The following is a 14,657-nucleotide window of genomic DNA, read 5'->3' as shown; positions in this document are numbered from 1 at the left end:
CAGGGAATAATCTATCTGTCTAAACTATGACGAGGGGAGGAATTTATGATCGAACAAAAGATAAAGAACATTATAAATTGCTAAAGGGATAATTTTGACTACATTAAATTAAAAAGGTTTTGCACCAAAAAAGCCAATGCATCCAAGATTAGAAGGAACATAGAAAGTTGAGAGCAACTTTCTCAGCTAGTTTTTGATAAAGCAACTATTTTTAAAATATATAGAGAACTGAGTTACAATTACAAGAATACAAGTCATTCTCCACCTGATAAATATAAAAGGATATGAATAGGCAGTTTTCAGATGAAGAAATTGAAATTATCTATAGTCATGTGAAAAAAATGCTCCAAATCATTATTGATCAGAGAAATACCAATTAAAATAACTCTGAGGTACCTCCTCATACCTATCAGATTGGCCAAAATGACAAAAAAAGGAAAATGTTGGAGAGGATGTGGGAAAACTGGGATACTAATGCACTCTTGGTGTAGTTGTGAACGGCTCCAACCTTTCTGGAGAGCAATTTGGAACTATGCCCCAGGGGCAATAAAACTGTTTACACCCTTTGATACAGTAATACCAATATTAAGTCTATAAGGTAAGGAGATCATAAAATGGCGAAAAGTCCCATATGTTCAAAAATGTTGATAGCAGCTCTTTTTGTAGTGGTAAAGAATTGGAAATTGAGCAGATGCCCATCAATTAGGGAATGACTGAACAAATTGTGGTATATGAATGTGATGTAATATTATTGTTCTGTAAGAAATCATGAATGGGTGAACCTCAGAAAAGTCTGGAAATACTTACATGAGCTGATGCTGAGTGAGATGAACAGAACCAGGAGAACACTGTACACATGAACAGCAATATTGTGAGGTGAGCAACTCTGATGAACGCAGTTCCTTGCAGCAGTTCAGTGATCAAAGACAATTCTAAAACACTTATGATGGAAAATACTTTCCACATTCAGAGAAAAGCTATGAAGTCTGAATGCGGACCAAAGCTTACTGTGTTCACTTTTTAAAACTTTTTTATGTTTTTTTTTCCATTTCTCATGATTTTTCCCTCTTAGTTTTGGTTCATCTTTAACAGCTTGATTAATATGAAAATATGTTAAACATGACTTGTACATGTACAACTTGTATCAGATTTCTGGCTGCCATGGGGAAAGGGGGAGGGCAAGGGGCAGAGTAAAAAAAATGTGGAGCTCAAAATCTTAAAAAAGGCTAGGTGGTGCAGTGGATAGAGTACCGACCCTGGAGTCAGGAGTACCTGAGTTCAAATCCAGACTCAGAAACTTAATTACCTAGCTGTATGGCCTTGGGCAAGCCCCTTAACCCTATTGCCTTGCCAAAAAAAAACTAAAAAAAAAGATGAATGTTGAAAACTATATTTACATTTAATTGAATAAATCAAATAAATACCCTGATTTTTCAAAAATGAAAAAAAGAAAAAATCCATTATCCCCTTTTCAGAATAAGGTAATAATAAGGGAAATGCTAAATTTCATTTTGATGTTAGTGAAAATTAAGTTGTGATTTTCTCTCATAATGCCATTACTACTAATAACACTAGCACTTCTACTACTATTACTTCTATTACTACTAGTGAGAGTTGGGCACTGGTCCTCTCATATTACTACTACTACTATTACTACTATTACTACTACTTCTGGCAGCACCACTTCTACTGCTTCCTCTGGTGCAAGCTACTATTATTAGCTAACTATCCAGTCAGTTAGTACTTAAACAGAGCTTTAAATATTACAAATACTTTCTAAATACTCTTTATTCTCCCAATAGCTTACTTTGTTGGTAATACGATAATCCCTAATTTATAACTGAAGAAACTGAGGTTGGGGAAATTTAAGTGACTTGTCAAAGTCAAATAGCCATTGTTTTGAGGTTGGGTTTGAATTCAAGTCTCCCTGACTCTACATCCTGGGCCCTAGGTATTGCAGCCAGACTTCTAATATCAAGATGGCAGAGTTAGGAAGGGACCCTCTGAATCCCTCACAAATCCCCCTCCAAACAACTAGAAAACCACCTCAGAAGTGGTCTAAGAGCAGGAAAGCAACTTATCAGTACAACAGGAAAGGTCTTTCTCACTGAGCTGCAAGATCAAGGTCAAGGAGCAGCAGCAGCAAAGTAGCAGCCATTCTCAGAGCAGGGACTTTGTTGCAAGGCTTAAGGTAGACTGCTCACCCTCAGACTCCTAGACAAGTGAACAGTTCAGCAAGGTGTCAACCCTGTGAACTCATCCCCCAGTTAGGTCTTAACCCCATTACCAACTGCAAAGTCCTGCCCCTGGGGCCTAGCTAGAAGAGAGACTCTGTTTCCATAGCAACCGAGAAGCAGAGCCTACCCCTCAGGCAGATAGCCACAAAATGACTCCTCAAGGCTAGCAGAGGGAGGAGGTTAGCATCAAGACATCCAGGAAGACCAACAGGGAGACCCCACCCCCACCTCACACCCCCAGTAAAAGCTAGAAGTTAACACTACTTTCCAGAGAAACCATGCCATTTAGTCCTGAAATCCAATGAAAGCTAGTGCTAAGATCCAGAGCCCTGATACAAAAAGCTTGGGACAACGCAGGACCAGTGCCCAATGCTCACATTAAAATGTCAATTTACAAAAAAAAAAGCAGAAAAAAATGAGCAAAAAGCAAAAAAGAGCATGATTATAAGAAAGTTACTATGGTGACAGGAAGGATCAAAGCATAAACTTGAAAGAGGATAATAGTGTCAAAATTGCTACATGGAAAGCTTCAAAGAAAAATTCAATTTGTTCTCAAGTTCCAAAAAATGCCTAAAAGAACTTTAAAAGGATTTTACATACAAATTTAAAAAGAGGAAGAAAAATTGGGAAAATAAATGAGAATAATGTAAGAAAATCATGAAAAAAGAGCCCATAGCCCAGGAAAAGATATATAAAATTTCCCAAGCAAAATAACTCCCCCCAAAATAAAATTGGCCAAATGGAAAAGGAAATACAAAAAACCTACTAAAGAAAATGATTCCTTAAAGCTTAGAATTGAACAAATAAAAAGTAATAACTCTATGAGACATCAAGACACAATAATACAAAATCAAAAAGTAAAAAAGAAGAAAATGTGCAATTTTCATTGCAAAAATAATTGACCTAGAAATAGATCAAAGAGAGATAATTTAAGAATTATTGAACTAACCTGAAAGTCATTATCAAAAATTAAAGAAAAAGAAATTATCAAAGAAAACTTCCCTGATATATTAGAACCAGAGGACAAAATCTAAATTGAAAGAATCTACAGATGACCACATGAAAGAATTCCAAAATGAAACATCCTAAAAGCATCATGGTCAAATTTCATAACTCATAGATGAAGGAGAAAATATTGTATAAAAACACAAAATAACAAAGAGCTACAGTCATGATTAGAAAGAATTTGGAAGTTTCCATATTAAAGAACAGGAGTACTTGGAGCATGATATACCAGAAAGCAAAGGAGTTAGAATTACAACCAAAAATCACCTACCTAGCAAAACTGAATATAATCTTTATGGGGAGATGATATTTAATAAAATAGAGGACTTTTAAGCACTTCTTATTAAAAGACCAAAGCTGAATAAAAAAAAAAGATCTCTAAATACAAACCTCACAGGAAACAAAAAGATAATAAAGACACAATAAAAAACATAAAAAATTGAATAAGGCTAAACTGCATATATTTCTATGAAACTATAATATTGTAACTCTTAACAACTTTATTATTATAAGAGTAATTACAAAGAGTATATACAGAGAGTTGTGGATACAGCATGACTTTAATGAGTTGATACCCAAAAAAACAAAATAAAGGGGTGAGAAAAAATTACACTAGGAAAAAAGAAGAGGGAAATTAAATGGGGTTAAATTATCCCATATAAAAGAGAAGTGAAAAAATATTATAATGGAGGGAAAGATGAGGGTGGGGGAGGCAGGCAAAGTTCAAACCTTAGTCTCAATAAATTTGGTTCAAAGAGGGAATAATATACACACTCAGCTGGATGTACAAATCTATCTTATCCTATTAGGGAGAAAGAAGGGATAGGAATAATAGAAGGGGGAGGGAGGACTGAAAAAGGGATGGTATAGTGGGAAAGGCAGTGATCAGAATTAAAGTATTTATGAGGAGGGAAGAGTGGGGAGTAAGAGACAGGAGATAAACAAACAAAAAATATGGAAGCAAATACAGTTAGTAATCATAACTCTAAATGTGAATGGAATGAACTCACCCATAAAATAGAAGTAACAGAGTGGATTAAAAACAAGAATCCTATAGTATGTTGTCTTCAAGAAACACATCTGAAACAAGAGAGATACACATGGAATAAAGCAAATGAATTAGAACAGGATTCAAAATAAGCCCACATAAATCATCAGCATTTCTATATGGTACCAGCAAAGTCTAGCAGCCTGAGATAGAGAAATCTCATTTAAAATAATCCTTTACAATATAAAATATTTGGGAAGCTACCTGCCAAACCAAACCCAGAAATTGTATGAAAAGAAGTATAGAAACATATTTCACACAAATAAAATCAGAGCCACCTAAATTAATCTAATTATTCAGTGCAATACCAAACTATCAAAATGTATTTTATAGAGCTAGATAAAATAATAGCAAAATTCATCTTGTAAAACAAAAGCTCAATGATATCAAGGGAATCAATGAAAAAAATGCAAAAGGAGGTGGTATAGCTATACCCACTCTGAAACCAGATCTCAAAAAAGTAAAGCAACAATCAAAAGAACAACCTGATCTGACTAAAAATAGAGTGGTAGATCAGTGGAATAGATTAGGTTCAAATTACATTATTGTAAGTAACCGCAGTAATCTAGTATATGATAAACTCAAAGATCCAAGCTTTTGAAACACAAACTTTTTATTTGAAAAAAAGTGTTAAGAAAACTGTAAAATAGTATGGCAAAAGTTAGGTATAGACCCATATCTCACACCATACATCAAGATAAGATCAACAAATTAAGAGAATGAAATACTTTATCAGTCAGGTTTATGAATAATGAAATAATTTAGAACCAAAGTAGAGATAGAGAACATTACAAAATGTAATATAGAAAATTTTGATTATACAAAATTCAAAAGTTTTTGTACAAACCAATACAACAAAAATTGTTGCAATAAGTATCTCTAATAAAAGTCTCATTTCTCAAATATATAGTGAATCGAATCAAATTTATAAAAATAAAAGTCATTCCTCAATTGATACGTGGTCAAAGGATACGAACTGCCAATTTTTGGAAGAAATCAAAGCTAGCTAGTCATGTGAAAAAATGATCTAAATCACTGTTGATCAGAGAAATGTGATTTAAAAAAACTCTGTGGTATCACTTTCCATGAATCAGAGTGGCTAATATGACAAGAAAGAAAAATGTTGGTTGTCAGAGGGGATGTGGGAAAACTGGGACATTAATACACTATTGGTGGAGTTGTGAACTGATTTGACCATTCTAAAGAGCAATTTAGAACTATACTCAAAGAGTTCTAAAATGATACATATCCTGTGATCCAGCAAAACTTCTGCTAGCTCTACATCCCAAAGATATCCTTAAAAAAGAAAAAAGAACATATTTATACAAATATATTTATAGCACCTCTTTGTAGGCTGGCTAAGAATTGGAAATCAAAAGCATGCTCATCAATTGGGAAACAGCTAAACAAGCTATAGTATATAATTATAATAGAATATTATTGTACTATAAGAAGTGACAAGCAGGATGATTCCAGAAAAAGCCTGGAAAGACCTACATGAACTTATGCATCGTGAAGTGAACAGAACCAGGAGAATATTGTACACAGTAACACCAATATTGTTCAATGAAGAACTGTAAATAACTCAGCTATTCTCAGTAATGCAATGATCCAAGGCAATCCCAAAGGAATAATATGAAACATACTATCCATCTTCAGAGAAAGTTGATTATTTAAAAAGATTGAAGCACACTATTTTTCACTTTCTTTATGAATCTTCTTGTACAAAATGACTAATATGAAAATATTTTACATAATTGCATGTGTATAAACTATATCTGATTGGAACTCAAAATTTAAATAAAAATATTTTTTAAATTATAAAAAAAGGATTGAAACCATCCAGATGCCTCAAGTTCATGGACTTTCTGAATTCTGCCAGGGTATCTTTTTGAGTCCAGGAACCCCAGGTTAAGAAGCCTTGCTCTAGGGGCGGCTAGGTGGCACAGTGGATAGAGCACTGGCCTTGGAGTCAGGAGTACCTGAGTTCAAATCCGGCCTCAAACACTTAATAATTACCTAGCCATATGGCCTTGGGCAAGTCACTTAACCCCATTGCCTTGCAAAAAAAAAACAACTAAAAAAAAAGAAGCCTTGCTCTAACTAACTTGAAGATAAGATACTGACCTACACTGGTAGAGGGAATATCCTCACTCAGGTATGCCCCATACCAATGAAACCTTGCATATAGTATGCACTTAATAAATGAATTGAACTGAATTTGAAAGAATTCATCCAGAGGAGTGGCGCCTGACCAAGTTCATACAGGTTATGAGGAGGAAGTTTTTTGATCCTCTCTGGTATTCTTTCTACTGCATTTTCTAAAGTCTGTTGTTGTTGTTTAATCTGACCTGTGATTTCATGGATATAGAGAAGTGCCAGTGAGGAAATTCCCTCTACTAATACAAGTGGGCACCTTCTCTTCAATTTTTAGTCCACAAGATTTGTTTGGGACACTGAGAGGTTAAGTGACTTACCAAGAGTCACATAACAGAATGTATGTTCAAAACAGGACTTGAATCCAGTTTTTTCCAGACTCCAAAGCTGTTCTTTATTCCACTGTTGACTGCCTCTCTGTTCTCCAGATTATTGAGAATGATTTTCTGACCTTTGGGAAGATTGTATACCTAGGACATTAACATTTGGATGTTCATTTTCCCAAGGTCAGAAGGAATGTGTATTAACTTGTCTCTGGCAGTTCAGCTCAGTTGCAGAAGGATGTTAATGAGACCAGGGTCACACATTGTGACCTTTCATTGCTGCAAATTATTTTCACCAGACCTGAAAATGAGTATTAATTTACTTACCTAGAACTTAAAAGAAACTTATCATCTGCTTTCTCTTTGTATTCAGTCATTCACCAACAATTACAGAATCCTTATTGTGGGCAGATTTCTATACTGGGGACTGGAGGAGAGCTAAATATAAAACCATGCTTTTCATAAGGATCCAAATGATTTTCTTTGTCTGGAACTTTGGTTTGCAAGCATGAAGAACAAGAAGGGACTTAAATGAACTTTTTAACAAAGTCTGCAGACAAGTTCTCTTGGCCTAGTGAGAGCATCCCCTGCTAATGATGCTTTGTGATTTTATATAATATTTTCCATGTATGAAATTTCCAATTATGCTGTGAGGCAAGTGCCATTATGATTCCATCTGAGGTTCATAAAGGTTAAGGGATTTTCCCAGACTCACATAATATAGTAAATATATGAAGTAAGATTAGAACACAGGTCAAGTACACTCTAAAAGCCTACTGCCTTTTCCTCAAGGGGTTCTTAACGTTAGATCGCTACACCTACATGGGTTATAGATACATTTGGAAAGGTATCCGTAAACATAGAAGGACAAAACATTATATATTTATTTTTATTAACCCCTAACAAAAATTTAGCAATGTTTTCAATGATGAATGTAGGCAGCAAACATCCTGAGAAGGGATTCATAAGCTTTATCAGGGTACTAAAGGGATACAGGACTCAAGAAAGGCTAAGAATCCCAATCTACATTCTTGCCCTCCCTCTTGAAGAATATTCAATCTCCCCTATCTTAGCAAACGAAACAAACAAGCAAACAAAAATTCACTTTGACCCTACTATACACTACTATTATCATTCTATTTCACCAACAAACTTCTCACCTGAGTGGTCTACAAATATTGCCTCCATTTCTCTATCAACATGCAACCAAGAATCTGACACAATCACTAAGAAAATTGTTTTTGAGGTCATCAGTGACCCTAAATCTCCAAAGGCAATGGCTTTTCTCAGCTTTCATGCCCCTTAACCTCTGTATTATGAGTGTACTATGTTCCTCTTAGCTGAAAAAAATAACACTCTCTTCCTTGGTCTTCCTCATCCACTCTATTTTCACTATGATCTGAGGACAGATGTTTCCCAAATCTCTAACTCCAGATATGACTTTTCTCCCAAGTTCCAGGCCTATGTGTGTCTCCAAGAGCTTGGAGAAATTCTTCAGCTACATATGGGGCTGTCACATCAAACTCAATATGTCTAAAATTGGAATAATCTCTCCCAAATGACTTTCCCATCCTAATTTTCTTGTTTCTATTACCACAGAAATGTTGTGGGGAAAGCAAATTGTAAACCTGAAAACCCTATTTAAGTATGAATCATTTCCATTATTATTAATGATCCCATCCTTCTACTCACTCACATTGGAAACTTCTGTCATTTTGACTTATCCTTCTCCCCCACCCCAGCCATATCTAGTCAACAAGTCATGAATTTCTTTTTTCCCAAATATCTTTCATATCTGCCTTCCTATCTGTTCCCACTGCTAAAATTCCAGTTCAAATCCTATCACTCCACTTTTGAATTGCAACAATGGCTCATTTCTATCCTTCTATCCCAACCCCAGTAGTACCTCCTCCATTCAATCCATCCGGTCCATATCTGTCAGATGAATTTTCCTAAAATACTACTTTCTCCACAGCACTTTCCTTCTAAAAACATGGCTCCCCTTTAATGAAAAAAAAAGTTCAAATCTCTTATCATCCTCTGTCCAAATTCAAGCAATTTTTTCTCAATATGAATATTTGACTGACCTATTGGGTCCCAAAATTTTACTTGAATCCATTACCTGTGGGTCTCTTAAAAAACTGATGTATTTTGTCACAGTCAATTCTGGATGTATGTCTTTCCTGCCTATGGAATAGAAACTTCCATTATAAAAAAGAAAAAAGCAAAACAATTGAGATTAGCTCTTATGATGTGAATACAATTCTGTCCTTTACCCTTTCCATATCTTCACTGAGAGGATGGTGGTGTGTTTCATTATCTATTCTCTGGGACTATTATTGACTTTTAAATTACACAAAGTTCATTTCTTTTTAGATGAAGTTTTCATCTGCAGAACTATTGTTTCTGTGTACACTTTTCTTTTGATTCTGTTTATTTCTCTCTGAATGGATCCCTTCTCAAGATGTTTATTGCCTATATTCATCATTGAAGTTTATCCAGAATTTCTTCCTTCAAACTGTTCTTCCTTTATGGGACACATTTCTCTGTCCTCTACTTAGAATGATATCCATCATTGGAAACCTAACTCAATTCTTACTCAAAGTTCTCTCTTGTTCTCACCCTCATTTCCTATAGGGTGGTATGTTGCCTTGCAGCCTTAACTCTCTTTATATGTCTCTATGTCTTACTTCGTCATCTAAATGCACCCCAGAAATAATGGCTATTTCTTATGTTTCTTTACATATTCCTTAAGACTTCATTGTGTTAGTGATCAACAAGATAGTCCTTGTTCCTGTCCTCATTCTTCCCCATGATGCCCTACAGTGTGGAAAACACCTGTGTAGCAAATGTGACCTAAAGCCCAGGAAGAATGCTCAGATGGATCCCAAATGAAAGTAGCTGCTATTTCATTCATATCTCACCCTCGAATTCTTATTGAAAACCACAATGGGGTGCTTCATGGGAATCAAGGAACTGCTCTCTGCATCCTGGGTTCAACAGGCCATTTTTTTTCTGCCTTCTTTTTATCTCCAAGGATAGAGGAATTGACTATATGTTGGTCGCACCCTTTAGTATTCAATTGCACAATTCATTAATTACAATTCTTATACATATTCAATTCCATTGGTTTACGGTTTTATTCAATGTCAAATATATCTTGCTCAGCTTATTTCTTCTTATTTACTTTTCAAAGGATCATAGGGCTCAGCATTGACTGAGAGAGTTGAAAAGGACCTTTGAGATTCTGTACCAGAGATTCTTGACCTGGGCTCCATGAACTTTTTAAAAATATTTAGATAACAATGTTTCCAATACAATTGATTTCCTTTATAGTCATACATAGTTAATATATTTAATATTTTATATGTGGAAAATGTAATGAATAAATATACAAAATTATATATTTTATTTTATGCATTTAAAAATGTGATTCTGAGAAGGGGTCCCTAAGCTGCTCCTGATTGCCAAAAATTTCCACGAAACAAGAAACTGCCTATTCTCGTTTTCCCCCTTATTTTATATAAGAGTAAACTAAGGCACAGAGATGGAGTAACCTAACCAGATTCACACAGTTACTCAGTAACAGCACTCAATTCCTTCATCTTCAAGACTAGTATTGTGTCTCCTTCTCTATTCTATTTTCTATAGATGAAGAAGCTGAGCTCTAAAGGGGTCAACTTGTCCAAAGTCACACTGCCAGCAAAGGTTAAAACAGCATTCAAATCGAGGTCTTTTGTGTCATGTTGACCTTTGGATGGAATATTGACCTTTGAACTAGGAAATCTGAGCTTCAAATTCTTAGATCCTTCTCAAGTGTTTTGACTTGGGCGAAAATCATTTAACCACTCTGAGCTTCCATTTTCTCCTCTGTAGAATGAGGATAATGAACCTATAAATGGCATAGATTTAAGAATCAAAATAGTATCACATGTTATTATTTTGAACTAGGAAATCAGTGATTTTTTAATTCACTTTTTCACTTTTGTCATATGCCCACCCATCACAGTCCCCAGCATATAAGAGTTGAATAATAAGTAACTGTTGACCAAACAAGCAGTCTCCAAAGTGGGAGATGGCGTCTTATCCCAAAGAGATTTGCTCTCACCCCAAGGGATATGTGATCAATAAATCCAAGGGTGAGAAAATACCTTGGACCTCACCTTCCCCATAGGAACCAGTTGTGGGATTTGACTCCATACATCCCCATATACCCTTGTCCCCTCCCGAGTTCCCTCTTGCCCCTCCCTTCCTTAACTTCCAAGTTTCCAAACTCTCCCCTTCTGAGCATGGTCAAGGCCCTTAGGAATGTTATTACTGAATACTAACTACCCAGATACCAGCGATAGTAGTCTGCAGATGCCAGTGGGGAATTTTCTATTTAGTCCGAGTTTTAAAATGTATAGAATGAATAGTATAGTCATACATGGATATAGCATAAATAAGTATAATGCACACATCTATGGTCTGTATGCTCAAAAATGTGTTTTACTGATGGGTATGGGTAATCATGAAAGTTTAGAGAGTAATGAACTAGCCTACTCTCTCTGCTTTCAAATTCCATTTTTACTGTTGTTTACTCCGGCTTTTCATTTACCTTTTATTTATGGAATCCACATCTTGAGGATGCAAAATTATTCTTGGGACCCTCTAAATGGATTTTGAAGGTTGTCTCTGTTCATTGGCCTGGGCAGTGAATTTAATGGTATTTAACATAACCCTGAAGGCTGCTCCAGTAATAAACCAACATACCATCCCCTGTTTCTGAATTGTAAGCAATCTATATTTCATGCTTACACTCCTCTTTGAATGTTGGCCATTCCTGATTGGGGTTGCTAAGATCTCACCAGTTTTTTAAATGTTTTGTGGAGACAGAATGCCTTTCATTGATTGCTCCTTCTTTACTTTTCCTATGGCCCCCATTAGACAGGCAGGCTCCGAGCTAATTAGCCTTGCTTTGTTCTCCACTGATCGCTTCCTTCAAAATCTCTGCAGGAAGGAAACTTAGGAACAGTTTGTGAAATGCAACTGCATAAAGACAGTTGAACATCATAAATAGACTGTGGAGAATTGAGGAAAGCTGAGTGGGGAAATTGCTGCTGTCTTAACAACCCAGGATCAGAGGCAAAGTACCAGTGACAGCTCCTATGATGCTAGGTTGTAGGCATTGAAGGCCTGCCTGGTCTACTTACTCAAGGGCCCTCTGCTCTAACCCAGGAATACCTTCTACAACATACCCAATAAAGTTTATCAGTCTTTCCTTAAAAACCTCCAGTGAGAGAACAGTCTACCCCTATAACCCTATTTCCTTCCACTTTGGAACAGGTCTCCTTGTTAGGAAGATTTTCCTAAGTTTATATTTTCATCTTATCAGCTTCTATCAGTAGCTTCCAGTTTTGTGCTCTAGAACCAAACAAAGTTGGTCAAGTCCTTCTCCTTTGCAAAGTTCCTGAGTCTTCTCTTCTCCATAATGCAATTTATACTCAAAGAATATGATATTAAGGGCCTTCATCTCTATCTGCTTCGATTTCCTCACATGGAAAATGGAGGTGATGATAATATCCTCTTCTCGGAGTTGTTCTGAGTAGCAACTGAGATACCATTGGTAAACTGACATAGCACATGGTAAGCATAAAATGAAATTTTATTCTCTCCTTCCTAAATTTAACCTAAATAGATCCAGTCCATTGTTTGTCTCTCTGTTGATTTTTTAAGACCCTGATTCCATCTTTCACAAGACTAGTAGGAGATTTGGTGACAGAGTACCTAGGTTCAAGTCCCATCTTTTTTTTTTTTTTCTCAATGTCTGTGTGACCTTGGGAAAGTCTGTTCCCTTCTCTGGACTCAGAGTCTTCCTCTATTAGTTTTTATGTCGAATGGGTGGCATGAAGAGGCTCCCTTTACCTAGCTAGAGGAATCAGAATCCACCCATAACAACTTTAACTCAGGACTAACATTCTGATACTTAGTGATTTTTTTTTTTTTGGTCTTGCTATCGCTGTCTTGGATTTTGAATTTTCTTTGTTTAAATGTCTATTTCCAAGGATGTATTATAGCTGCAAGATCTGAAATATCATAGAACTATAGGTTTAGAACTGAAAGATCTCCAGAAGCCATTCAGCCCAATCTTCTCATTTTATATATGAGGAAGCTGAGGCAAAGAGAGGTTAAGTGACCTCCCCAGCATCATATAGCTTGCAAAGCTCTGAAGCAGGATTTAAATCCAGTTCTTCCTGAAAATCCAGTGCCTTATTCACTATATAACACCAATTCATTTGCCTTTTTCCATATAATCTCATTTGTCCCTTATTTACATAGACATGTTATATAAAGTCTGTTCATCTTTGCAAGCCAAACTGGAGAGTGGTTGTGTTCTTGCTGATGCCATCTCATATACTGCATTTGAGCCACACACAGTGCTGGCACCAATCAGCAAAGTCCATGACTGGTGCCTCAGGATCAGGGTCCTTTGCCAGTCCTCCTCTGAGATACTCTCTACCATTCCCAAGCTGGGCCATTCTGTTCTAAAGGCTTAAATGCTTCTTCATTTCCAAGACTGAATGTCATCGTCAAAACAAATATCCATAGGAGGCCTCCTAGCAGGGTCAGAAGCCCCATGAATTCTGTAACATTAAAAAAAAAATTCTTGAATCTCCATTCTTGTCAGTACTCAAGTAGGAAAAAAGAAGAAGCAAAGTTCCCCTGTACCATCAATTCATCTCACTAGCACTGTGGACAAAACTGGGTTTTCATTGGAAGGGGCTGCTGACAAGGCTGCAACTATATTAATGGGAAACAGGCCATTTTGCCTTAGGCCTCAATTTTTGGCAGCTACACAAGATGCTGAGGAATTTACGGCTACCTTTTGTGATCCCAGCCAGTCACCCATCAAGCATTTATGGAGAGTGTACAGAACCCCATCCCAGACTCCGTGAGGGGCTGCAAAGGAAACAGAGGCTGCAGCCTCTTTCTTGGAGGAAGCTGTGGTCATACTGGCTAGACAAAACACAATGTCATACAGCAGTAGGAGAACAATTACTAGTTTCTCTTTCTCACCCTAGATACTCTATATCCTGATGTTATGCTCTTTCTTTTTTATAATTATTTTTATTTTATTTCTCCAATCACATGTAAAGGTAGTTTTCAACCTTTATCCTTTTGCAAGTTTATAAGTTCCACATTTTTCTACCACTCTCCCTTCCCTGCCCCCTCCCCATGGTGGCAAACAGTCTGGAAAACGTTTTTCATGTACAGTCATATTTAACATAATTCCGTATTAGTCATGTTGTCAAAGAGGAATTAGAACAACAACATGAGAAAGAAAGGAAAAATATAAAAGAAGTTGTAAATGTAGTATGCATTGCTCTGTATTCAGATTTCATAGTGTTTTCTCTGGATCTGGATGGCATTTTCAATAACAGTTCTCTTGGGATTGTCAACTGCTGAGACATGATGCATCATCTTCCAATGCTGTTGTTAACATGTACAATGGTCTCTCAACCTCAGTTCCTGCAAGTTCTTTCATGCTATCTTAGCCAATCTGATAGGTATGAGGAGGTGCCTCAGAGTTGTTTTAATTTGCATTTCTCTAATCGGTAATGATATGGAGAATTTTTTCATATGATTATATATATATATATATATATATATATATAGCTTGAATTTCTTCATCTGAAAACTGTCTATTCATATCCTTTGATCATTTATCATTTGGAGAATGACTTGTGATCTTATAAATTTGATTGTTTTTGATATATTTTAAAAATGAGTCCTTTATCAGAAACATTAGCCATGAAAATTATTTCTGATTTCTACATTCCCTCTCATTTTGGCTGCATTGGTTTCTTTTGTGCAAAACTTTCTAAATTTAATATGGTCAAAATCATC

The sequence above is a fragment of the Macrotis lagotis genome, chromosome X (genome assembly GCF_037893015.1).
Source record: "Macrotis lagotis isolate mMagLag1 chromosome X, bilby.v1.9.chrom.fasta, whole genome shotgun sequence".
Classification (NCBI taxonomy): Eukaryota; Metazoa; Chordata; class Mammalia; order Peramelemorphia; family Peramelidae; genus Macrotis; species Macrotis lagotis.
Note: the sequence above shows the minus strand (reverse complement) of the source record.